The sequence below is a fragment of the Pelophylax lessonae genome (genome assembly GCF_965119305.1).
Source record: "Pelophylax lessonae genome assembly, chromosome: 3".
Taxonomy (NCBI): domain Eukaryota; kingdom Metazoa; phylum Chordata; class Amphibia; order Anura; family Ranidae; genus Pelophylax; species Pelophylax lessonae.
Window position 1 is genome coordinate 278,095,146 of NC_138770.1, and position 27,078 is coordinate 278,122,223.

The following is a 27,078-nucleotide window of genomic DNA, read 5'->3' on the forward strand; positions in this document are numbered from 1 at the left end:
ACTACAGGCCAACAGCCGCACCGAGGCTTGTAGTTCATTCACACAGAGCTGTCTGCATCTATTCAGACACTAGGTCTGACTCCTCCCCAAGTTTTTCCTGACAGAGAGATGAGCTCATCACGGTTAGTTAGGTTTAGTTTATTTTGAACATGTAAAAAAAACATTAAAAATAAAGATCTGCTGTTACTATTTTCACTGCCCAGTCACAGACCGGGGTGGGTCCAGGACAGTCTGGGCTCAGAGAAAGTAGTCAGACTAAGGACCTCTACTGGCAGGAAACAAGTAATGCAGAGGAAATCACTGCACTGTAGATGAATATGACAGCAGAAGACAATTTTGGTAATTTAGCTTTTAATAGGCTATTCGTTTTAGTTCAGTATTTTTTGCTGGATTTCTGCTTTACCGTGGGAGGATTTATTACATTTTTTTTTTTTTTAAAGGTGGACTATGGCTCTATGTGAACCCCCAGACTGATGACCTAGGATTGATTCAATGTACATCCATGTCCTGGTATGGATTTAGTGTACACCTCCTGTGATCAGACTGATGATTTGAGATTGACAGATCAGTGAACACTTCCTGTGATCAGACTGATGATTTGAGATTGACAGATCAGTGTACACCTCCTGTGATCAGACTGATGATTTAGGATTGACAGATCAGTGTACACCTCCTGTGATCAGACTGATGATTTAGGATTGACAGATCAGTGTACACCTCCAGTGATCAGACTGATGATTTAGGATTGACAGATCATTGTACACCTCCTGTGATCAGACTGATGATTTAGGATTGACAGATCAGTGTACACCTCCTGTGATCAGACTGATGATTTAGGATTGACAGATCATTGTACACCTCCTGTGATCAGACTGATGATTTAGGATTGACAGATCAGTGTACACCTCCTGTGATCAGACTGATGATTTAGGATTGACAGATCAGTGTACACCTCCAGTGATCAGACTGATGATTTAGGATTGACAGATCAGTGTACACCTCCTGTGATCAGACTGATGATTTAGGATTGACAGATCATTGTACACCTCCTGTGATCAGACTGATGATTTAGGATTGCCAGATCATTGTACACCTCCTGTGATCAGACTGATGATTTAGGATTGACAGATCATTGTACACCTCCTGTGATCAGACTGATGATTTAGGATTGACAGATCAGTGTACACCTCCAGTGATCAGACTGATGATTTAGGATTGACAGATCAGTGTACACCTCCTGTGATCAGACTATGATAGACAGATCCAGTGTACACCTCCAGCGATCAGACTATGATTGACAGATCAGTGTACACCTCCTGTGATCAGACTGACGATTTGGCAATGACAGATTTAGTGTACAATGATCAGAGCGATGATTGTGTACAATGGCAGGCTAGGGAGAACAGACTGGGGCCGGATGGTGGGATGGCAGATTCTATGCACAGAATGTATCTGCTTACTGAAGACTGAGGAGGATGGAAAGTTGGAGGGAGGGGGGGAGGAGAGGATCTGGCCAGTGCAGGCAGGGAGGGATGACAGGCTGGAGGAGGTGGATGATGAGGGGATGTGGAGGGTGAGGATGGAGGAGGAGGAGGATGGTGGGAAAAGACAGGGTGCAGCAGTGAGGAAGGAGGATGGTGATGGAGGAAGTGGGGGGGGGGGGGGGAGAAAGCAATGGCTGTATGGATGAGGCCTATGCTGACCAGCACAATGTCACATTACCCGCTCCTGGCCCGAGGCCTCGTCTGTCCTCCGCTCCCTGCCGCCTCTGGTGCCCGGATCACGTTAGTAGCGGCGGCCTCCGTCAGCCTGTATCACACGGCCCCGCGATCCGCCACACCCAGACCCCAACCAACGGCACCGGGGAAAAGGGGGAAGATCTCTTCCAATGGCTAGCTGTAGGAAATCTCAGCCTCGCCCTCCAATCCTGCACATCTCGGCTCTGCCGCCTTCTAGGAGCCGTCCGTGATCCACCACCTCCACCGCTCCCAACCCGAGTGCAGACAGGCGGCGCGGGAGCCTGACGTCTCAGCACCCCTCTGCGCACCAATGGTATCGCCCGTACCAAGAGCAGGACGCTACCAAGTACCGCTGAGTGGAGGAGAACAAGCTACACAGCGCTTCCTTTATCAGCTTGGCGAGCAAGACGTGTGTGTGTTCATAGCAACTGCCTAAAGGGGATTTGTCCGAATTACATTAAATAAAAAATATATATATATATATATATATATATATATATATATATATATATATATACACAATATAAAAATAATATATATATATATATACACACACATACTATAAAATATATATGTATATATATATATATATATATATATATATATATATACACACACACACACACTGTATATACACTGCTCAAAAAAATTAAAGGGACGCGTTTTATTCAGAGTATATCATCAAGTCAATTAAACTCCTGGGATATTGATCTGGTCAGTTAGGTAGCAGAGGGGGCTGTTAACCGCTTTAAGACCGGAAAGATTTGCCCCCTTAATGACCAGGCCCTATTTTGCGATTCGGCACTGTGTTACTTTAAAGGACAATTGCACAGTCGTGCGACGCTGTACCCAGATAAAATTGATATCCTTTTTTTCCCACAAATAAGAGCTTTCTTTTAGCGGTATTTGATCCCCTGTGCGATTTTTATTTTTTGCGCTATAAACAAAAAAAGCGACAATTTTGAAAAAAACAAAAAAAACAATAATTTTTCACATTCTGCTATATGACATTCTCAATATAATAAAAAATGTAAAAATCTAAATTTAACATTTTAGTCCAATTTGTTTTCTGCTACATATTTTTGGTAAAAAAAAAAAAAAAAAAAATCGCAATAAGCGTATTTTGATTGGTTTTCCCAAAAGTTATCGCGTCTACCAACTACGGGAAAGATATGTCATTTTTATTGTTTTTTTTTTTTTTACTAGTTATGGCGGCAATCTGAGATTTTTTGCAGGACTGCGACATTGCGGCGGACAGATCAGACCCCTGACTGATGTTTTTGACACTTTTGGGGGGACCAGTGACATTACTACAGTAATCAGTGCCAAAAATATGCACTGTTACTGTACTAATGACACTGGCAGGGAAGGGGTTAACATTATGGGTGATCAAGGGGTTAAATGTGAGCCTAGGGGAGTGATTCTAACTGTGGGGGGGTGGGACGTCTGAAAGGACCATAGAGACATGTAATCCTATATAGAAGGATCACATGGGCTCTATGATCATTGCAAGGAGAAGAACGGTCAGCTGTGTTTACAACAGCTGACCGTTCTTTCTCAGCGGGGAAGGATCGCGGGTGTCAGGCAGCAATCGGAGTATCGGCTTCCCCGCTGACAAGCCGGTGGCGCTCGCTTGCCCCCTAGCCTCCTGAGAGCGAGTGACGTATACCTACGTCATTTTGCCCAGGAGCGGCTGCCTGCGGTGGGCGGTCCTAAAGTGGTTAATCAGTTTCAGCTGTTTTGGTGTTAATGAAATTACCAACAGGTGCACTAGATGGGCAAAAATGAGACTACCTCCAAAACAGGAATGGTTTTATAGGTGGAGGCCACTGACTTTTTTCCTCCTACTCATGTTTTCTGACTTTTTCACTAGTTTTGCATTTGGCCAGTGTCAGTCCCACCACTGGTAGCATGAGGTGATACCTGGACCCTATAGAGCCGGGGTCCTCAATAGGCGGACTCCGGGCCGCCTCCGGACCCACACGGACTTAAATCTGGACCGCCGAAGCGGTCTGCTTCCTTCTGTCTCAGCAGGGGGGCAGAATTGAGAGGATCGGGAGGATCAGAGTGGCTGTGTCTTACACTTACAGCGCTGCATGATTACAAAAAGCCGAGTTCTTCTGCGGCGGAGAGGATGTGCTACAAAGTCCCGCCTCCTGGGCCGGCTCTTACCTATGATAGACAGAACACTGGTGACGTCTATCATAGGAGCCGGTGTCCAGGAGGCGGGACTTTGTAGGACATCCTCTCCGCCGGGTAAGAACTTGTACTCTGCTTTTTGTAATCATGCAGCGCTGTAAGTGTAAAACACAGCCACTCAGATCCTCTCAATTCTAACCCCCCCCCCCCCGCTGATGACATAAGGAAGCAGACCGCTTCGGCGGTCCAGATTAATGGGGGCACGCACACTGGTCACTCTGCATTAATGGGGGCACGCACATGGTTACTCTGCATTAATGGGGGCACGCACACTGGCCGCTCTGCATTAATGGGGGCACGCACATGGTCACTCTGCATTAATGGGTGCACGCACAATGGTCGCTCTGCATTGGATGGGGGCAAGTTTTGGGGAATGCCTTTTTTTGTTGTTGGCGCTCTGTATTTGGAATTTGACGGTCACTTTTCCGGACCTCGGACTGAATGGAAAATTTGTAAGTGGACCTTTCAAGTTTACATTTGAGTACCCCTGCTATAGAGGTTGCACAGACAGTCCCACTCCTCCAGGATGGCACATCAATACGTGCTATTGCCAGAAGGTTTGCTGTGTCTCCCAGCACAGTGTCAAGAGCATGAAGGAGATTCAAGGAGACAGGCAGTTGCTCTAGGAGAGCTGGAAGGGCTGTAGACGGTCCTTAACCCATCAGCAGGACCGGTATCTGCTCTTTTGTGAAAGGAGGTACAGGGTGAGCACTGCCAGAGCCCTACAAAATGACCTCCAGCAGGCCACTGGTATGAATGTCTCTGACCAAACAATCAGAAACAGACTTCATGAGGGTGGCCTGCGGGCCCAAGGTTCTCTAGTGAGCCCTGTGCTCACTGCCCGACACCATGGAGCTCGATTGAGATTTGCCATTGAACACCAGAACTGGCAGATCCACCACTGGTGCCCTGTGCTTCTCACAGAAGAGAGCCGGTTCACCCTGAGAACATGTGACAGACGTGAAAAGGTCTGGAGAAGCCATGGAGAACGTTATGCTCCCTGTAACATCATTCAGCATGACTGGTTTGGTGGTGGTTCAGTGATGGTCTGTGAAGGCATATCCATGGAGGGACCACAGACCTCTACAGGCTAGACAATTATACCCTGACTGCCATTAGGTATCGAGATTAAATCCTTGGACCCATTGTCAGACCCTACTCTGGTGCCGTAGGTCCTGGGTTCCTCCTGGTGCACGACAATGCCCGGCCTCATGTGGTGAGAGTATGTAGCCATTTCCTGGAGGATGAAGGAATTGATACCATTGAATGGTCCCCATTGCCTTACCTAAATCTAATAGAACACCTCTGGGACATTATGTTTAGGTCCATCCAATGCTGCCAGGTTGCACCTTAGTCTGGTCAGGATCTCAGTAATGCCCTGGTCCAGATCTGGGAGGAAATACCCCAGGACAGATCTGTCATCTCATTAGGAGCATCCCCCAACTTTGTCAGTCATGCATACAAGCACATGGGGGCCTTACAAACTACTGAGTACCATTTTGAGTTGCTGCAATGAAATTTCAGCAAAATAGACTAGCCTGCTGCATAATTTTTTCACTTAGATTTTCGGGGTGTCTTTAAATTCAGCCCTCTGTAGGTTGTGGCATCCTTTCGTTCCTAACACATTACCCAGTCCATATCAGTATAGATATCCAGCATGATACTTTTCCCCATTGAGATATGATGTGTTTTCAAAGTGTTCCTCATTTTTTTCATACATACACCATACACACACTTTTTTTTTAAATTGATCTCATTGAGTTCCAAAATAATTAGTAGAGAGGGAATGCAGAATAAGCCCCAATTCACACATGAAGGTGTAGAATAAGCCCCAATTCACACATGAAGGTGTAGAATAAGCCCCAATTCACACATGATGGTGCAGAATAAGCCCCAATTCACACATGAAGGTGTAGAATAAGCCCCAATTCACACATGAAGGTGCAGAATAAGCTCCAATTCACACATGAAGGTGCAGAGTAAGCCCCAATTCACACATGAAGGTGTAGAATAAGCCCCAATTCACACATGAAGGTGTAGAATAAGCTCCAATTCAAACATGAAGGTGCAGAATAAGCTCCAATTCACACATGAAGGTGTAGAATAAGCCCCAATTCACACATGAAGGTGTAGAATAAGCTCCAATTCACACATGAAGGTGTAGAATAAGCTCCAATTCACACATGAAGGTGTAGAATAAGCTCCAATTCACACATGAAGGTGTAGAATAAGCCCCAATTCACACATTAAGGTGCAGAATAAGCCCCAATTCACACATGAAGGTGCAGAATAAGCCCCAATTCACACATGAAGGTGCAGAATAAGCCCCAATTCACACATGAAGGTGTAGAATAAGCCCCAATTCACACATGAAGGTGTAGAATAAGCCCCAATTCACACATGAAGGTGCAGAGTAAGCCCCAATTCACACATGAAGGTGCAGAGTAAGCCCCAATTCACACATGAAGGTGTAGAATAAGCCCCAATTCACACATGATGGTGCAGAATAAGCCCCAATTCACACATGAAGGTGTAGAATAAGCCCCAATTCACACATGAAGGTGCAGAATAAGCTCCAATTCACACATGAAGGTGCAGAGTAAGCCCCAATTCACACATGAAGGTGCAGAGTAAGCCCCAATTCACACATGAAGGTGTAGAATAAGCCCCAATTCACACATGAAGGTGTAGAATAAGCTCCAATTCACACATGAAGGTGCAGAATAAGCTCCAATTCACACATGAAGGTGTAGAATAAGCCCCAATTCACACATGAAGGTGTAGAATAAGCTCCAATTCACACATGAAGGTGTAGAATAAGCTCCAATTCACACATGAAGGTGTAGAATAAGCTCCAATTCACACATGAAGGTGTAGAATAAGCCCCAATTCACACATGAAGGTGTAGAATAAGCTCCAATTCACACATGAAGGTGTAGAATAAGCCCCAATTCACACATGAAGGTGTAGAATAAGCTCCAATTCACACATGAAGGTGTAGAATAAGCTCCAATTCACACATGAAGGTGTAGAATAAGCCCCAATTCACACATGAAGGTGTAGAATAAGCCCCAATTCACACATGAATGTGTAGAATAAGCCCCAATTCACACATGAAGGTGTAGAATAAGCCCCAATTCACACATGAAGGTGTAGAATAAGCCCCAATTCACACATGAAGGTGTAGAATAAGCCCCAATTCACACATGAAGGTGTAGAATAAGCCCCAATTCACACATGAAGGTGCAGAATAAGCCCAAATTCACACATGAAGGTGTAGAATAAGCCCCGATTCACACATGGAGGTGTAGAATAAGCCCCAATTCACACATGAAGGTGTAGAATAAGCTCCAATTCACACATGAAGGTGTAGAATAAGCCCCAATTCACACATGAAGGTGTAGAATAAGCCCCAATTCACACATGAAGGTGTAGAATAAGCCCCAATTCACACATGAAGGTGTAGAATAAGCCCCAATTCACACATGAAGGTGCAGAATAAGCCCAAATTCACACATGAAGGTGTAGAATAAGCCCCGATTCACACATGGAGGTGTAGAATAAGCCCCAATTCACACATGAAGGTGTAGAATAAGCTCCAATTCACACATGAAGGTGTAGAATAAGCCCCAATTCACACATGAAGGTGTAGAATAAGCCCCAATTCACACATGAAGGTGTAGAATAAGCCCCAATTCACACATGAAGGTGCAGAATAAGCCCAAATTCACACATGAAGGTGTAGAATAAGCCCCGATTCACACATGAAGGTGTAGAATAAGCCCCAATTCACACATGAAGGTGCAGAATAAGCCCAAATTCACACATGAAGGTGTAGAATAAGCCCCGATTCACACATGGAGGTGTAGAATAAGCCCCAATTCACACATGAAGGTGTAGAATAAGCTCCAATTCACACATGAAGGTAGTCGGGTGATTTGAAGGCCTTTTTTTTTTACGTATCAGTTTTGAGAGTTTCTGCTCATCGTTGTATATAGGGCAGCTCATTCACTGGCTGCTCTACATGCAACAAACACATCAAAGAAGCCCGGAACCTTTTCAGGAGTGGAAAGTGGCATGTTTATAGCGCGGAAACACTTGTGTCTGCTACCCGTGCTCTGGGTGCCATTAACAATTATTAGGACCACAATTCCATGCGCTTTTGCAGTGCATTTCCAAATGCGCTTCTCTGTATGAATGGAGCCTTAATTTGGAGCAAGGGCTCATTCACACATGAGGTGGGGGGGGGGGCTACATGCAGTTCCATGGGGCAACGCCAAAACTGTACCACAACCACGTATAATACACATGATTGCAGCACAGTAGTATAGGAATTATAGTGGTTCTTTTACCTTAACCGCTTGCTGACCGTATAACTTACATATACGGCAGCAAGGTCCCTCTCCTGTGCCAGATCATGCACTGGGTACATGATCCGAGACTTCTGGGTAGGGGGCGCGCACCACTGGCGACCCGGCTGTAGTTGCGATTAAAACACTGCAGCTGCCGATCAGCAGGTGCTGGCCAATGGATGACCTCTGGCACCCGCTGATCGTTGGGAAGACACACAGGACAGGGCTCTGTCTATGGAAACAAGGCAGAGCCCCGTCCTGTCAGCGTGAAAGTAATGGACTTTATTCCCTGCTTCCCTTACTTAAAGTGGAGTTCCACCCTATTTTAATACTTACCTCCATCTTCTCGCTCCGGGTCACCTGAAAAAGAAATGGATAATCACATATCTTTTTTTTTTTTTACTTACCTCGTAGCGAAGAAAATATACTTACCTTACTTCCTTCTTCCTCCTTCCTCGGCCGCGGCCCGTCGTCACTTCCTGGCTCTGCAATGATTCCTGGGAGCTGGACGTCATAGCTCCCAGGAATCATTGCGCCTGCACCGGCCCCGACGTCAGTTCCGGGTCGCGCGCGTCATCCCCTTCTAAACAGCTTCTGGGCATGCCCAGAAGCTGTGGAGGGGTGACGCGCGCGACCCGGAAGTGACGTCGGGGCCGGCGCAGAGCATCGTGGGACCACAGAAGGCGGAAGAAGACGCCGAAGAGGACGCGCTGGCTTCAAGCTGCCCACATCTGAGATGGCAGCGCTGGACAAGACGTTTGCAAGGTAAGTATTTCGTCTTGCAGGTAAATGCAACCCGGGACAGATCAGAGGCTAGCCATTGTGGAATGCACTAGCCCTGACTGTCCCGGGGGTATTAAAAAAACAAAAAACAAATCCAGGGTGGAACTCCGCTTTAAAGCACCTCACACCAGTAAACACAAACACTGGCTAAGCACATAGTTAAATATATATATATATATATATATATATATATATATATATATATATATATACACACACACATACATATACATACACACAGTATCTCATGAAAGTGAGTACACCCTTCACATTTTTGTAAATATTTTATTATTCCTTTTCATGTGACAACACTGAAGAAATTACACTTTGCTACAATGTAAAGTAGTGAGTGTACAGCTTGTATAACAGTGTACATTTGCTGTCCCCTCAAAATATCTCAACACACAGCCATTAATGTCTAAACCGCTGGCAATAAAAGTGAGTACACCCCTAAGTGAAAATGTCCAAATTGGGCCCAAAGTGTGAATATTTTGTGTGGCCACCATTATTTTCCAGCACTGCCTTAACCCTCTTGGGCATGGAGTTCACCAGAGCTTCACAGGTTGCCACTGGAGTCCTCTTCCACTCCTCCATGACGACATCACAGAGAAGGTGGATGTTAGAGACCTTTCACTCCTCCACCTTCCGTTTGTAGATGCCCCACAGATGCTCAATAGGGTTTGGGTCTGGAGACATGCTTGGCCAGTGCATCACCTTTACCCTCAGCTTCTTTAGCAAGGCAGTGGTCAACTTGGAGGTGTGTTTGGGATCGTTATGTTGGAATACTGCCCTGTGGCCCGGTATCCAAAGGGAGGGGATTCTGCTCTGCTTCAGTATGTCACAGTACATGTTGGCATTCATGGTTGCCTCAATGAACTGTAGCTCCCCAGTGCTGGCAGCACTCATGCAGCCCCAGACCATGACACTCCCACCACCATGCTTGACTATAGGAGAGACACACTTATCTATGTACTTCTCACCCGGTTGCCGCCACCAGGGCCGGCCTTAGGTGATCAGGCGCCCTGTGCGAGCTAATCCCGTGGCGCCCCCCCCCCCGCGCAAATTTTCTTGCACCTTTTTTGCACTTTATTTGACTTTTCTTTTTTATGATCACTAATAACTTAGCCCCCCTTACATAAGAGCCCCCTTACATCAGAGACCCCCCACACAAAGCCCCCCTTAAATCAGAGACCCCCGACACAGAGCCCCCTTACATCAGAGACCCCACACACATGGCCCCCCTCACATTAGAGACCCCCAACACAAAGCCCCCCTCACATCATAGACCCCCGACACAAAGCCCCCCTTATATCAGAGACCCCCCATACAAAGCCCCCCTCACATCAGAGACCCCCGACCCAAAGCCCCCCTTACATCAGAGACCCCCCACACATCAGAGACCCCCCACACAGAGCCCCCCTCACATCAGAGACCCCCGACACAAAGCCCCCCTTACATCAGAGACCCCCCACACAGAGCCCCCCTTACATCAGAGACCCCCGACCCAAAACCCCCCTTACATCAGAGACCCCCCCACACAGAGCCCCCCTCACATCAGAGACCCCCCACACAGAGCCCTCCTCACATCAGAGACCCCCGACACAAAGCCCCCCTTACATCAGAGACCCCCCACACAGAGCCCCCCTTACATCAGAGACCCCCGACCCAAAGCCCCCCTTACATCAGAGACCCCCCACACAGAGCCCCCTCACATCAGAGACCCCCAACACAAAGCCCCCCTCACATCAGAGACCCCCGACACAAAGCCCCCCTTACATCAGACCCCCCCTCCCCACGGAGCCCCGCACATCAGAGACCCCCTTACACAAAGCCCCCCTAACATCAGAGACCCCCTACACACACACACACAAAGCCCCCCTCACATCCTCACATCAGAGACCCCCCCCACAAAAAGCCCCCCTTACATCAGACCCCCCCCTCCCCACGGAGCCCCCCACATCAGAGAGCCCCCCCCTTACATCACAGACCCCCACAAAAAGCCCCCCCCCACACAGAGCCCCCCACATCAGAGAGCCCCCCCTTACATCACAGACCCCCACACATAGCCCCCCTCACACAGAGCCCCCCCCACACATAGAGCCCCCCCTTACATCACAGACCCCCCCCCCCCTTACATTTTTTGAAGGAGAGAGATGTCACTTACTTTACTTTGTCTGCAGCTTTTTTTTTTTCTTTAAACTTCCCGCCCACACATCCCCGGGAGTGTGGGCGGGCGGGAGGAGGAGAAGGGGCGGGGCGAGGAGGAGCTGACGATCTCTCCTCCCTCCCTGCACTGACGCCAGAGGAGAGATCGTCAGCTCCTCCTCGCCCCGCCCCTTCTCCTCCTCCCGCCCGCCCACACTCCCAGGGATGTTTGGGCACTGGGCAGGAAGTCAGCGTGGATTCCGTGGAAGGATCGGAGGCTGAGCTGTGTGAGAGATACACAGCTCGCCTCACTGCAGCAATAGGTGATCGAGGCACGGCTGCACAGCGGGAGGTAAGCGGCGGCCGCGGCCTGTGTTAACCCTGTCCAGGCCGCAGTCGCCGCTCACCTCCCGTTGTGCAGCCGTGCCTCGATCACCTATTGTTGCAGTGAGGCGAGCTGTGTATCTCTCACACAGCTCAGCCTGATCCTCTGCGAGCTGTGATGGCCGCACGGCGCCCTTGTTGCCCATGGCGCCCTGTGCGGCCGCACAGCTCGCACACCCCAAAGGCCGGCCCTGGCCGCCACACACGCTTGACACCATCTGAACCAAATAAGCTTATCTTGGTCTCATCAGACCACAGGACATGGTTCCAGTTATCCATGTCCTTAGTCCTCTTGTCTTCAGAAAACTGTTTGCGGGCTTTCTTGTGCATCATCTTTAGAAGAGGCTTCCTACTGGGACGACAGCCATGCAGACCAACTTGATGCAGTGTGCGGTGTATGGTCTGAGCACTGACAGGCTGACCCCCACCCATTCAACCTCTGCAGTAATGCTGACAGCACTCATACATCTATTTCCCAAAGACAACCTCTAGATAGGACTCTGAGCATGTGCCCTCAACTGCTTTAGTGGACTATGGTGAGGCCTGTTCTGAGCAGGGCCGGACTGGCCTATCGGGATTTTGGGATATCTCCCGGTGGGCCGCCGGCCCTGGGGCCGCTTTAATAGGGCCGCCCGCAGAGCGCCGCTTTAAGTATTGCCGGTCGGCAGCCGCTCGGAGTGCCGCTTTAAGGATTGCATTGAGTGGGGCCGCTTGCCGCTGATTGGCCGCTCGCGCTCGCCGCTGATGCTGTGCAGGCTGCGTGCACTGCCCCGGCCCCCTCTGCGCTCCCGCTGTGAGCGGCATGACGTCACGGCGGGGCGGCTGGCCGGCTGCGCCTGCGCGGTGGATTGTGGTGCTGGCTCTGGCTGGTGCATCGTCTGGCGCCGACGATCCCTCCCCCTCCCAGTCTCCCACACTGCACGCACGCCAGCAGCCAGCATGTGATCGCAGGTCAGAGGTCAGCTCCAGTCCGGTTTGGCCGTTTTCATGCTGGCAGACTGTCGAGTGTGTGTGGTGTGTGGAGTGTCCTGCGTGCCTGGTAAGTATATCATCATGCTGCCAATGAATGGGGGCAATGCTGTGCGCTCTGCAATGAATGGGGGCAATGCTGTGCGCTCTGCAATGAATGGGGGCAATGCTGTGGCGCTCTGCAATGAATGGGGGCAATGCTGTGGCGCTCTGCAATGAATGGGGGCAATGCTGTGGCGCTCTGCAATGAATGGGGGCAATGCTGTGGCGCTCTGCAATGAATGGGGGCAATGCTGTGGCGCTATGCAATGAATGGGGGCAATGCTGTGGCGCTCTGCAATGAATGGGGGCAATGCTTTGGCACTCTGCAATGAATGGGGGCAATGCTGTGGCACTCTGCAATGAATGGGGGCAATGCTGTGCGATCTGCAATGAATGGGGGCAATGCTGTGGCGCTCTGCAATGAATGGGGGCAATGCTGTGCGCTCTGCAATGAATGGGGGCAATGCTGTGGCGCTCTGCAATGAATGGGGGCAATGCTGTGGCGCTCTTCAATGAATGGGGGCAATGCTTTGGCGCTCTGCAATGAATGGGGGCAATGCTGTGGCGCTCTGCAATGAATGGGGGCAATGCTGTGGCGCTCTGCAATGAATGGGGGCAATGCTGTGGCGCTCTACAATGAATGGGGGCAATGCTGTGGCGCTCTGCAATGAATGGGGGCAATGCTGTGCGCTCTGCAATGAATGGGGGCAATGCTGTGGCGCTCTGCAATGAATGGGGGCAAAACTGTGCGCTCTTCAATGAATGGGGGCAATGCTGTGGCGCTCTGCAATGAATGGGGGCAATGCTGTGGTGCTCTGCAATGAAAGGGGGCAATGCTGTGGCGCTCTGCAATGAATGGGGGCAAGTCCTTTGTGTGCTTTTAGATCGGTCTTATCTATAAATAGTGCTCTCATTAAATGTGCTTTAAAATGCATGATTTTACCTTTTTATGAACAAGAACTCAACGTTGTGCTGGTATGACGACGCAATGCTATGGGGCTGGTATGTAATTTTTTCCGGGGCTGGTATGTAATTTTTTCCGGGGCTGGTATGTCATTTTTTCCAGGGCTGGTTTTCATAACCAGTCCGGCCCTGGTTCTGAGTGGAACCTGTCCTGTTAAACCACTGTATGGTCTTGGCCACCATGCTACAGCTCAGTTTCAGGGTCTTGGCAATCTTCTTATAGCATAGGCCATCTTTATGTAGAGCAACAATTCTTTTTTTAAGATCCTCAGAGTGTTCTTTGCCATGAGGTGCCATATTGAACTTCCAGTGACCAGTATGAGAGAGTGAGAGCGATAACACCAAATTTATCATACCTGTTCCCCATTCACACCTGAGACCTTGTAACACTAACGAGTCAAATGACACTGGGGAGGGAAAATGGCTAATTGTGCCCAATGTGGACATTTCCACTTAGGGGTGTACTCACTTTTGTTGCCCGCTTTTTAGATAATATTGGCTGTGTGTTGTTACTTTGAGAGGACAGCAAATTTACACTGTTATACAAGCTGTACACTCACTACTTTACATTGTAGCAAAGTGTAATTTCTTCAGTGCTGTCACATGAAAAGATATAATAAAATATTTACAAAAATGTGAGGGGTGTACTCACTTTTGTGAGATACTGTGTGTGTATATATATATATATATATATATATATATATATATATATATATATATATATATATATGTACATGTACATGTATGTTTTTTTTTTTTTTTAATTGTCTTTTTTTTTCTTTATAGCGCAAAAAACAAAAACTGCAGTGGTGATCAAATACCACCAAAAGTAAGCTCTATTTGTGGGGAAAAAATTACAAATTTGATTTTGTTACAGAATTGCACGACCGCACAACTGTCAGTTAAAGCAACGCAGTGCTGTATCGCAAAAAATGGCCTGGTCATTAAAGCGGAGTTCCGGGCACAAAATCAACCTTTTTTTTTGTGCCCATCCGCTTGGTCTCCTTTACCTGAAAAGGAATTGGATAGTTAGGTTTTTTTGTTTTTTTACTTACCTTGTAATCGTAGAAAGAAATACTCACCTTTCGTCACTTCCTCCCTCTGCGGCCTTGGCCTGCGCCGTCTCTTTTCCGGCTTGCAATGATTCCTGGGAGCTGAACGTCATCGCTCCCAGGAATCAATGCGACGGTACCGGCCCCGCTTGTCACTTCCGGGGCGACGCCGCATTCCCTGCTAAACAGCTTCTGGGCATGTCCAGAAGCTGTGGAGGAATGCGGCGCCGCACCTGAAGTGACGAGAGGGGCCGGTGAAGGTGCATTCTGGGAGAAGAAGACGCGGAAGAGGATGCAGAAGAGGATCGCGCCGGCTTCAGCTGCCCCACAACAGAGATGGCAACGCTGGAGAAGAAATTTTATAAGTGAGTATTTCTTCTTGCAGGTAAGTGCGAACTGGGACAGATCAGAGGCTAGCCATTGTGGAATGTACTAGCCCTGACTGTCCCGGGGGTATGTTTATTGAAATTTTGTTTTTGTGCCCGGAATTCCGCTTTAAGGGGGTAAACCTTCTGGAGGTCAAGAAGTTAAAGCAGAACTTCACCCTGAAGAGGTAAGTTCCGCTTTATGCCCCCCCTTTTTTTGGGGGGGGGGGGAATGGGTACCTTGTTTTGACACACGTTTCCACTTCCGGTCAGATTAGCGTGGCGATCCACCGGAAGTTTTCCTCCCCCCCCTGCAACCTTCTGGTACCATTCACAAAGAGACCCAAAGACTGGTGAGGAAGCATTCCAGGTGAGAACAGCGCTGGAACCCTGGACAGGTAAGTGTCCTTTAATTAACCACTTGTATAACCTAGGTACATGACGGCAAGGCGGCTCGGCTGAAACAGATCACATACCTAGTACGTGATATGACACTTCCAGGTAGGGGGCATGCGCGCCACCCGCAACCCGATTAAAACACAGCAGATGTCGATCACCGGGTGCTGGCCAATAGATTACTGTGACGAGACCAACCTCGCCACTGGGCATTGGAGGAACCTGGTTGCTCGCCTCCTGCAATATGACTATGGACCTAGGGGCTTTTACCCCTTTAAGACTGTATTTGGGCATATATGGCCTGTATTTCTATGCTTCTGGCCCTTTAAGGAAAAGACCTGCAGTTTTGTATTGGCACTTCGGACCGATGAAGTGCCGAAGTAGTCGAAGTGAACGCCATGCGACTAACGAACACGCGGCAGCGGCCATTTTAATTCTAACGAACGCGGCCCCATTGACAATGGTTAGTTGTAAGAACTGGGCCGTTCGTACATTTGGACCATTCAAATGTACTTCGACATTCGAAGTCCATTCATCTCTATGGGGAAATAGACCGACCGCATAGCCCAAATCCATGGAACTGTTTTGGGCATGAAAATGTGCCTGCGGTCGGTCAGAAAAGGACTTCCGTCTAACTTTTTAACCCCTGGAGGGATTTCTATGATTTTTGGTTATCTTTGCATTTGAAGTATGCTGATTCTGAAAATGTGATGCATATTTTAGAAGTTATGAAAATGTTGCTTTTGGTCTGAGGTGGCTTTGCATTCACCTATTGTCGGGTGTGCTAAGTATTCCTGTTCCATTCTTACATGCTAATGACCTTGCATTGTTCTGGCAAAGTGGCTAGATAATTAGTTTAGTGTTATTTTATGTCTGTTTACAAATCTATCTGCATATGCTAATGCAATGAGACTCACATTACCTGATAGTGTATATAATGTGTTTGTGTGGATTTAATAAACAGTTCTAAGTCAGACCACTGCTTGAGCCTCACACGGAGCCTTGTCTCGTTCTTGGGGGGATTCACTGCAGGCTGTTGGAGACTGATTGCTAGGAGTGTAAGCTGATGTATGCTTTTCCTGTTCGTCTGCTAGCAGCTATTCGTGAGGTTCCAGGTTGGAGTGCTATTTTGTATCCAGTTCGGGAGTTTGGTGTCCTGCAAGTAGCTGTGCCTGTCTCTCAGAAAGGGGCATATCGCCTAAACGGATTTTAACCCCTTGTCTGCTGAAACGGTCCGTAACAATTGGTGGCAAGCTGCGGGATCGTTCCTACAGCCAGAAGGACAGCTACAGGAGACACCATTGCTCTGGATTTTACAATTGAGGGCAACGCATGTCCCAGTACAGCGACCCTGACAGCACCAGCATGGAACCAGCAGTGGAGTTCGATGAGAGTGCCATGGATGACCGAGATGCAGTCCGTAAAGGCATCTGGTACCAGGCACTGGGTATGGTGGAATACCAACGGGGCGAGAGACTCCCCAAGGAAGACCAGCGACTGCAGAAGCGACTAGCCCTGCGGATGCCCTTCCTGGGAGAGCAGCCCCTGGAGGAATGGGTAAAGGAATTGGAGCTCCGGGTATGGCAGGACATGTGGCTGGAGGATGCCTACCAGGCGCTCTGGTGGTATGGGGCACAGTACTTGCCCTGGACAACCGAGCATGACAAGCCAGAGGGAGAGGAGTTTGATGGCCCTGGCTTGTTATGGGAGTCTTTTTCAGAGCTAGAATTTGGGAGCCCTACACAAGCCCGATACAGTGATCTCTTGGAGTGGAGGGAGAGCAGGTATGACTGGGATGACACTCACGAAATTGAGCAAGACCTGGTCCACCTGGTGACCCGAGAGATGGAGCTAGAACAGGGCTACCAGCAGCTTTCCAATACTATGAGAAGGCTCAGCAGGACAGACCCAGAGGGGACGAGATGGTAAAGTTTTACTGGGAAGAACCCCAGGTGGCCGGTAGAGATGGGACCGAGGTCTCTCCACCGGTCCTGCAGGGAATTGGGAGCCCAGTCTCCATTCCCCAGCGGCAGTGTAAAGTGCAGGGAGAGGAGAGCAGCGTCCTCCCTCCCCAGCGGCAGGATGAGTTACAGGGGGCAGAGGTAGTTGTTCCTGCCCCCCAGCAGCAAAGTGATATGCCAGGAAGGCAGTGTGAAGTACAGGAGAGGAGAGCAGCGTCCTCCCTCCCCAGCGGCAGGCTGAGTTACAGGGGGCAGACACAGTTGGTCCTGTCCCCCAGCAGCAGATGGATTCATTGGGAATTGGGAGCCCAGTCTCCATCCCACAGCAACAGGGCTGTTTAGCCAAAGGGAAGACAGTCGGTCTTCCCCCACAGCAGCATGGTGGTGTATCTAAAGGGGAGACAGTCGGTCTCCCCCCTCCAACAACCCGTCTCCAACCAGGCTACTTCTGTGGTAGCGCTGGCACCAGGGCAGAGTACCGCTGGTCTCTGCCCACTCAGCAACCCACCAAGGCAGTCTGCCAGTCTCCCACACAGCCGTGGTGAGGCACCTGGACCTGGACAAGATTCTCCGCTACTCAGGTGTAGTAACCATTTATTGTGGGTGGGCTGTACTGCTGTTTCTGTTTTGTGGGTGGGCTGCTGGACTAACACAGGCACTGACAAGCAGAAGGTCAGATACCCGGTTAGTCTGTTTGGAAAAGGGGAGAAATGTGACGAGACCAACCTCGCCACTGGGCATTGGAGGAGCCTGGTTGCTCGCCTCCTGCAATATGACTATGGACCTAGGGGCTTTTACCCCTTTAAGACTGTATTTGGGCATATATGGCCTGTATTTCTATGCTTCTGGCCCTTTAAGGAAAAGACCTGTAGTTTTGTATTGGCACTTCGGACCGCCGAAGTAGTCGAAGTGAACGCCATGCGACTAACGAACACGCGGCAGCGGCCATTTTAATTCAAACGAACGCGGCCCCATTGACAATGGTTAGTTGTACGAACTGGGCCGTTCGTATATTTGGACCGTTCAAATGTACTTCGACATTCGAAGTCCATTCATCTCTATGGGGAAATAGACCGACCGCATAGCCCAAATCCATGGAACTGTTTTGGGCATGAAAATGTGCCTGCGGTCTGTCAGAAAAGGACTTCCGTCTAACTTTTTAACCCCTGGAGGGATTTCTATGATTTTTGGTTATGTTTGCATTTGAAGTATGCTGATTCTGAAAATGTAATTTATTTGAATGTGATGCATATTTTAGAAGTTATGAAAATGTTGCTTTTGGTCTAAGGTGACTCCCCATTCACCTTTTGTCAGGTGTGCTAATGACCTCACCTGTTGCCTGCTAAGGGAGGTATTGACACTCAGAGTAATGTGTATTGAGGGCTCGTTAGGGAACCATTGTTCTGTGTCTGACTATAGTTTACATTGATTGCCCCCTGGGGCTTCTGTCTCCTTGCATTGGTCAAAGCTATCTGACCAATCCCTGTTGACTCATTTTCAAGTCCTCATTTGCATGTCAAGTTATCTGACCAATCACTGCTGAGTCATTTTCAAGCCCTCATTTACATGGCTAGGAGAGGACCTTATTGGGAACTGCAGGTACTGTGCAATTGACCAATGGGAAAGCGGTTGTTGGGGGGAAGGATGTTCCAAATCCTGTATAAAAGTGTGCTGTGTTCTTCCAATAAATGTTGTTGTTGTTCCTGTTTTACCCTCAACTCGGAGCTTTGTCTCGTTCTTGGGGGGATTCACTGTATGCTGTTGGAGACTGATTGCTAGGAGTGTAAGCTGATGTATGCTTTTCCTGTTCGTCTGCTAGCAGCTATTTGTGAGGTTCCAGGTTGGAGTGCTATTTTGTATCCAGTTCGGGAGTTTGGTGTTCTGCAGTAGCTGTGCCTGTCTCTCAGAAAGGGGCATATCGCCTAAACGGATTTTAACCCCTTGTCTGCTGAAACGGTCCGTTACAATTACCACCGGCACCCGGCGGTCATCAGGAATATACACAGCCCTGTCCCGTCAGCAGGGAAGTAAGATTTTATTTCCTCACAAAGCAGGGAATTAAATCTATTGCTTTCCCTAGTAAAAGCACCTCTTACAGCACACTAAAACACTGGCTAGGCTGATCGCAGCCATTACTAGTAAAAAAAAAAAAAAAAATGAAATAAAATTTGCAGTATATACAGTATCCCATAGTTTGTAGACGCTATAACTTTTGTGCAAGCCAATCAATAAACGCTTATTGGGATTTTTTTTTACCACATATATGTAGCAGAATACATAGTGGCCTAAATTGATTAAAAAATTAGATTTTTTACATTTTTGTTAATTGGATATGTTTTAAAGTAGAAAGTAAAAAATATTGTTTTTTTTTCAGCCTTTTTTTGTTTAGAACGCAAAAACAAAAAGGTGACCAAGTGCCACCAAAAAAAGCTCTATTTGTAGGAAAAAAGACATACATTTTATTTGGGTACAGTGTCGCACAATCGCGCAATTGTCAGTTTAAGTAATGCTGTGGCGTTTAGCAAAAGGGGGGTTCAGAGGTCAAATGGTTAAGGCTGCTTTCACGTTAATCTATTTTTCTTCCATTTTGCGTTTAAAAAACCCATAACCATAAATGCCTATGAAACTCTTCACACTGATCACTGATCAGTTGCGGGTCCGCTGCATTTTGTAAAATCCTGCCTGCTGCATTTTTTGGTAAAAAACGCACCAAAAACGAGCCTTCCAATTGAAATAAATGGAAACCCCATTAACCACTTAAGCCCCAGAGGATTTGGCTGCTAAAAGACCAGGGGGTATTTTGCGATTCGGCACTGCGTGACTTTAATGGACAATTGCGCAGTCGTGCGACACTGTACCTAAACGAATTTGACGTCCTTTTTTCCCACAAACAGAGCTTTCTTTTGGTGGTATTTGATCACCTGTGCGATTTTTTGATCACGCGCTATAAACAAAAAAAGAGCGACAATTTTGCAAAAATAACAATATTTTTCACATTTTTTTTATATGAAATTCCCCAAAAAAAAAAAAAGTAAAAATCAAAATTTTTTAACATTTTCGGCCAATTTGTTTTCTGCTACATATGTTTGGTAAAAAAAAAAAAATCGCAAAAAGCGTATTTTGATTGGTTTGCGCAAAAGTTATTGCGTTTACTAACAAAGGGAAGGATTTTTGTCATTTTTGTTGTTTTTTTTTAACGCGTAATGGCGGCGATCTGTGATTTTTTTGCGGTACTGCGACATTGGGGCGGACAGATCGGACCCTTGACTGACATTTTTGACACTTTTGGGGTTACCAGTGACATTTCTACAGTAATCAGTGCTATATATATGCACTGTTACTGTAAAAATACACTGGCAGTGAAGGGGTTAACTTTATTTGAGAGGGAGGGGTGGTGTGTGTCCCTAGGGGCGTGATTCTAACTGTGATTGGCTGTCTGTTGAGCTGTAGTTACACTGATCAACGGTTCTACATAGTAGAACCGTATGATCAGTGTTTCTACACAGGGAGAACTGACAGGCAGCTTGTTTACACAAGCTGCCTGCCTTTCTCCCTCTCCCCCGCCGATCGCCGAGTGACCGGCGGACATCGGGTCCGCCAGTCACACGCGCGGGGGGGTCCGTGACCGAGCGGGAGCGCGCCGCCGGCGGCGCGCGCTCGCTCCCGAGAGCCTCACAGGCTAGTGACGTTAATTTACGTCAATTTGCCTGTGAGGGGCTGACTGCCGCAGTAAATCTACTGATGGCAGTCGGCAAGTGGTTAAAAAAACATCCACCATTGAGTTGTTGTTGCGGTTTTTGCGTTATAGGTCTTTTCACAGGTCAAAACAAGAAACACCGTTAATGCGGCAAAAACGCATATGTATTTTACTGCAATTTTGCAACGGAGTAGTGTGAAAATAGCCTAAGCCCTGGTTCACACTGCACACTGCATGTGATTTGCACAGGAACCGCACCACATTCCTGTGCAAATCACATTTGATTCTGTGCAGATCAATTTGAGCCCATCATTTTGAATGGCTTAAATTGCACCTCATCCGCATGAAAAAGGTGCAAGCAGCTTTTTTTTTGCCCACAGCAGGTTGCGTTTTTGGTTCTATAGACTTCAATAGAAATGCAGTAGAAGTGCATCAAAAACGCAGTGCTTGGATTTTAGACGCGTTTCTGCTGGTTTCTCCTGCATGACAACAGATACCTCCCAAAAATGCAAAATGCATAAAAAACACGCAAAAAACGCATGTAAAAAAAAAAAAAGCAAAAACGCACTGGGGAAAATGCATCTGCTGCAAATCTGCAGCATAAATGTGAACTGGCCCTTAAAGGTGAAGTTCAGCTTTATGGCCTCCTCTCCAGCCCCTGTTTCAGTAATGGCACTTTGGGGGGGGGGGGGTACCTATTTAGGAAAGGTACCAGCTCCACTTCCGCTCTAAACACCTTGGCAATCTAATGCAAAAGCTCTCCTCTTCCCTCCCTGCAGTCTTTTGGGACACGTGACAGGTCCCAGAAGACTGCGGGGCGTTCACAATGAGCAGCGCCGCTTGCGCGTGCACATGGAACATTCGGCTGTGAAGCCACAATCGGTCACAGCTGGGTGCCCACAGTTAGGATGAGGGCATCGAAGACAGAAGATGAGAGGTGAAAACGGCTAGGGTGAGCATATAGCTGGATCGTGGGACAGGTGAGCGGCTGTTTATTAAATATCTGTTGCGGACTTTTGATTCTGACTTAATGCATCCTCTGTAATAAGGCTAAATTCACACTTGTATGGGTGCTTATGGGTGTAGGACAGCGTGTAAATCGTACGTTTATACACACATTCATTCATTCATAATGGAACCCTTACACATCCAAAACGGCAGTGCATTTTCGGGTAAAGGAAATCGCATGGTGCCTGTGTTTTGAAAACGTTTTTCCCTGCATTTCCCTGCTGTGCCCATACAAATGCAGGATGCATTAAATGCATGGGTGTGAACCTAGTAAAAACCCATCCAGTGTCTGTGCCCGCTGCCACCCCCCCCCCAACACTTACCTGACACCTCTCTCAATCCAGCACTGTCCCCACCAGCAGCCCCGCTCTCCTCTCTTCCTACATTCACAAGCTTTTACTGAGCGCAGAGCCATTGGCTCCTACTGCTGTCAGACATATCTTGTGAGGAGGGTGCAGGGGGCAGACACAGCCTGACTTGGGGGGGCACCTGTATGAGTGACCCCACAGCAAGCAGCTTGCTATGGGGGCACTCACAGAAGTGGGAGTAGCAGAGAGCGCCAACGGGGGAAGCCAAAAGAGGGGGTTTATGCCCATTTTGTGCAATACCATTGCACAAAGCAGGTAATAATACAATGTTTATTATTTTAATTTACAAAAAACATTGAAGCTTAACACCGGTGCAATTTCTCATGCGATTTGACAGTTCTAAATCACATGACAAGTCACACCCCATTGCCAGCAATGGAACCATTCAAAATTGTCACAACTCATGTCGTAGGGACTTTGAAAATGGTTCCTGCACTACTTTTTTCCTGATTTCATTGCGACTTGCATAGACTTCTGTTAAATGAAATTGCAATGAAATCAGGAGGTACGAATCGCACTAATCTGCAGCTTTGAAACCCTGCTGAAGTATTACGGTTTCAAAGCCGCACTGGTGTGAACCAGGGCTTACAATCACATTTTAAATCAGTCGGTGAGGAGGCAACACATCACCTCCTCAATGCTGGTCAACCACCTCAAAAAATCAATACAGGCATTGGTCACTGGAAGGGCAGAGACTGCCACACTTGTGAATGAGCCCTAATGCTCATGAAGATGATTTTTTTTTTTTTGGCGCTCCCATTTAAAAGCCTCTGGGGCCAAATGCATGCGATTCTGACCATAGTTTTTTTTTTTCAAGCTTCACACAACAAGTAACACAAAACGCTCAGGTGTGAACGTCCTCTTCTATTAAGAATACTAGAGTTCTTTACCTTCAGGATTTTGCTCAGGTGGGAAGGGGGTTGTTGAATAGGTGTGGGCAGGACGCTCTGTTTGCATGCAGCACCATACAAACTGGATGATTAGTTGCAGCCAGAAGCTCCACCCCTAGTTGCAATCTTAAGGGCAGGTCAGCGTTCCAAATCGCAGGTGAGCAGTTCCATGTGGGCAGCAGCTGTGCCAGCCTTGGAGTGCATGCATAGGTATTGTTCCAACACCAGAAAGAATTGCGAGTTCTCACCAGTAGCCTCCTCCTGTGTGAATGGGTCCTAAGGCCCCTTTACATTTGTATGTGGATTAACACTTTCAATGTGTTACACACACCATTCTAAAGCCCCGTACACACGCATCGAAAATTGGCAGGGAATTTTCGGCCAACGTCCGATCTGCCGATTTTCGGCTTGTTAGTATGATGCTTCCGACAACCAACTCCGACTTTTCGGCCAAAAAAAATCTGGTTTGCAGACTAACATTTTTGTTGGCAGTCAACACAACGGCCGATTTTCGTGCAGTCAGTACAGATTTCGACAGGGAAAAATCTGATGAGCAAGACTGGGCATGCTCAGAGAAGAAAGAACACAAAGAAAGCAAACCAACACATGACATCACTTCTGAAGTAGAATTTTGTTGGCCGAGAAAATTGTGCAGTCTAGGCACATTCCAACCAACAAAACACAACTTGGACAAAAGTCGGAAGATCGGTTGGCCGATAATCGTTGCGTGTGTACGGGGCTTTAGGCCTCGTTCACATGGTAGTACTGCAGCATACACCCGCTCGAGGGCCGTATTTGCCTGCATAGGGTTGCACAGGTGTTCCATACAGACAGTCCCTTTCAAGTCAATTAGAACACAGCAGCTACACGGCCCTAAACGCACACTGTCTGAGTTTGGGGTCGTGTACCCACACAACTGTCAAATTGGGAGTAGCAGTGGTTTCCGCGCAGCCGCTGTTTCTTAACTACTTGAACTCCAAAAGGTTTTACCCCCTTCATGACCAGGCCATTTTTTGCAATACAGAACTGCGTTACTTTAACTGACAATTGTGCAGTCAGGTGACTGTACTCATAAAATTTATAGCCTTTTTTCTAACAAATAGAGCTTTCTTTTGGTGGCATTTGATCACCTCTGCTTGTTTTTTGTTTCTTGAGCTATAAAAAAAAAAGACCGACAATTTTGAAAAAAAACATTTTTTACTTTCTGCTATAAAACATACCCAATGAAAAAAAAAATGTAAAAAATCATATTTCTTCATCAATTTAGGCAAGTATATCTCTTAGATTGTAAGCTCTAACAAGCAGGGCCCTCTTATTCCTACTGTATTAAAGTGTATTGTATTTGTACTGTATACCCTCAAGTTGTAAAGGGCTGCGTAAACTGTTGGCCCTACATAAATCCTATATAATAATAATATATTCTGCTATATATTTCCGATAAAAAAAAAAATCCCAATAAGCGTATATTGAGTGGTTTGTGCAAAAGTTATAGCATCTAGAAACGATGGAATTTTTTCTCTTCATTTTTTTTTTTTTTTTTTTTTATTAGTAATGGCAGCAATCAGAAACTTATAGCAGGACTGCGATATTGCAGAAGACACCTAACACTTTTTGGGGACCAGAGACACCAATATAGTGATTAGTGCTCGGCATTTATTCATTTCTATGGCCAGTATTGCATTTACAGAAGTTTTTGCCACATTTTTACACTGCCAGGAGAGTTAAGGTGTATGGGAGTTCTAGTGAACATGTTGGCTTTCAGCTGCTGGAGGGAGAGACACAGACACAGTGCATTGTTCTGTAGTTGAACTCCCGTCCCGCAGCACTGATCCCCCCTCTCTGTTCTGCCCACATCTAATTCCCCTTGTCCCCGGGCCCCCCTTTGTCCCCCCGCAGCGTGGCTGGCTTCCCTACTCCCGCTCACTGCTGCAGGCGGATGGAGAATGGGGGTACAGATTGCTTTTGTGTCAATTCATAACTGAGCCTAGTAAACATTTTTCACTGTTTAAACTGTGTTTACTATGCTTCAGTTTATGAATGAACAGGAGTTTATTTCTCCTGTTCATTCATCGTCAGTGCAACTGAGGCTATAGAGACAGGAATTGAAGAATCTGTTTCCTCAGTTCTTTTCTCTGTCTCAAAGGTGAGATGTTAGGGGTCTGTTTAGACCCCTGATATTTCATCCAACCCCCCCATCCCCAAACAAAGTTGTAAATCCTTGCGACTGGTGAGTATCTTAGTGACTGGTGAGTGTATTAGCGACTGGTGAGTACCCCAGGTTTAGTACCAGGGGAGATAGAGGTAGTGTAGGTAAGGAAGATCAGGTCGTTAACATATCCCCATAGAGTAGTGGGTAATAATGTCCGACAGGATTGCGGAAGTGCCACTCAGTGCACTTCTTGCGCCATGTACAGTATGCATTCCTTGATGAACCAATCAAGGGCGAATACTGCTGTGCAAGATGTGAGCGACTTGTTGCTCTGGTAGACCAGATCCTGGATCTAGAGAACACAGTGACAAGACTACGTGGCATCTACAACCTGGAAAGGAGCTTGGACATGACCCATCAGGCGCTGGCAGGGGCCAGCATAGAGGAGGATTGAGTGGAGGAGACGCAGGCATCAGTGGTACGCAGTTGGGTGACCGTTAGGAAGGCTAGTGGGAAGAGTGTCAGGGAGGCCAGTCCTGAGTTGGTAGACCCTAACAAATTTGTCACGTTGCAGGTTGAGGGGGATATCAGCTCAGGGGTAGCAGAGCTGGAGAAGAGGCCCTCCCCCAGCTGCCAGGGGAGAGGCGGCTCCAGGAAGAAGGGGGGCCATGACTCAGGAAAGGTTAGACAGGTTGTGGTAGTTGGGGACTCAATTATCAAGAGGACAGAGAGGGCAATCTGTAAAAAAGATCTTGGTAACCGAACAGTATGTTGTTTACCGGGCCCCCGCGTTCGGCACATCGCAGATCTGGCAGACAGATTGTTGTGCGGGGCTGGGGATGACCCAGCGGTCATGGTGCATGTGGGCACTAATGACAAAGTAAAAGGAAGGTGGAGGATCCTAAAGAACGATTTCAGGGACTTGGGTAAGAGACTGAGGAATAGGACCTCCAAGGTGGTTTTCTCTGAAATACTGCCTGTACCTCGAGCCACACAAGAGAGGCAGAAGGAGATTAGGGAACTTAACAAGTGGCTGAGGAATTGGTGTAGGAAGGAGGGGTTTGGGTTCCTGGAGAACTTGGCTGACTTCTCAGTCGGCTACCGGCTCTTTAGCAAGGATGGGCTGCACCTTAATGGGGACGGTACAGCTCTTTTGGGGAGAAAGATGGCCACCAAGTTGGAGGGGCTTTTAAACTAGGAGACAGGGGGGAGGGCTCAGAAGTAGAGTCAGTCAGGAGGGAGCAAAGGACTGAAGGCAGTGGTAGGGTCAGTGACAGTAGGGACATAACGTCAATTGGTAGGTCTGTGCGGGAAAAGCTCAGACTAAACAGGAATAAACATAACCACCAATCACGTTTAACTTCCGTAAAACTAAGAGAGGTATATGCTAATGCCAGGAGCCTAGCTAATAAAATGGATGAGTTGAAAATGTTAGTACATGAGGATGACATAGACCTTGTGGGAATAACGGAGACTTGGATCGACCCCTCACATGACTGGCTGGCCAATATCCAAGGGTATTCGGTGTACCGGAAGGACAGGGTAGGAAAAAGAGGGGGAGGGGTATGTTTCTATGTCAAGAACAATATAAAGGTGATAGAGAGGTGTGACATTAC

At 47.6% G+C, this 27,078-nt stretch overlaps 1 protein-coding gene across 3 annotated transcripts in view; it reads right to left on the reverse strand.

The window, feature by feature from the left end:
- The window catches only part of GNB4 (G protein subunit beta 4), a 192,666-nt gene that overhangs the window by 70,381 nt on the left and 95,207 nt on the right, over positions 1–27,078 (reverse strand). Inside the window, exon 1 of one of the 3 annotated variants that reach the window (XM_082248999.1) lies at positions 1,723–2,003. The exons of the other annotated variants lie outside the window; for them this stretch is intronic. The gene's annotated coding sequence lies outside the window, so the exon portion shown is untranslated. Of the gene's footprint in view, positions 1–1,722; positions 2,004–27,078 lie in introns of those variants that run through there. 3 annotated transcript variants of the gene reach the window in all.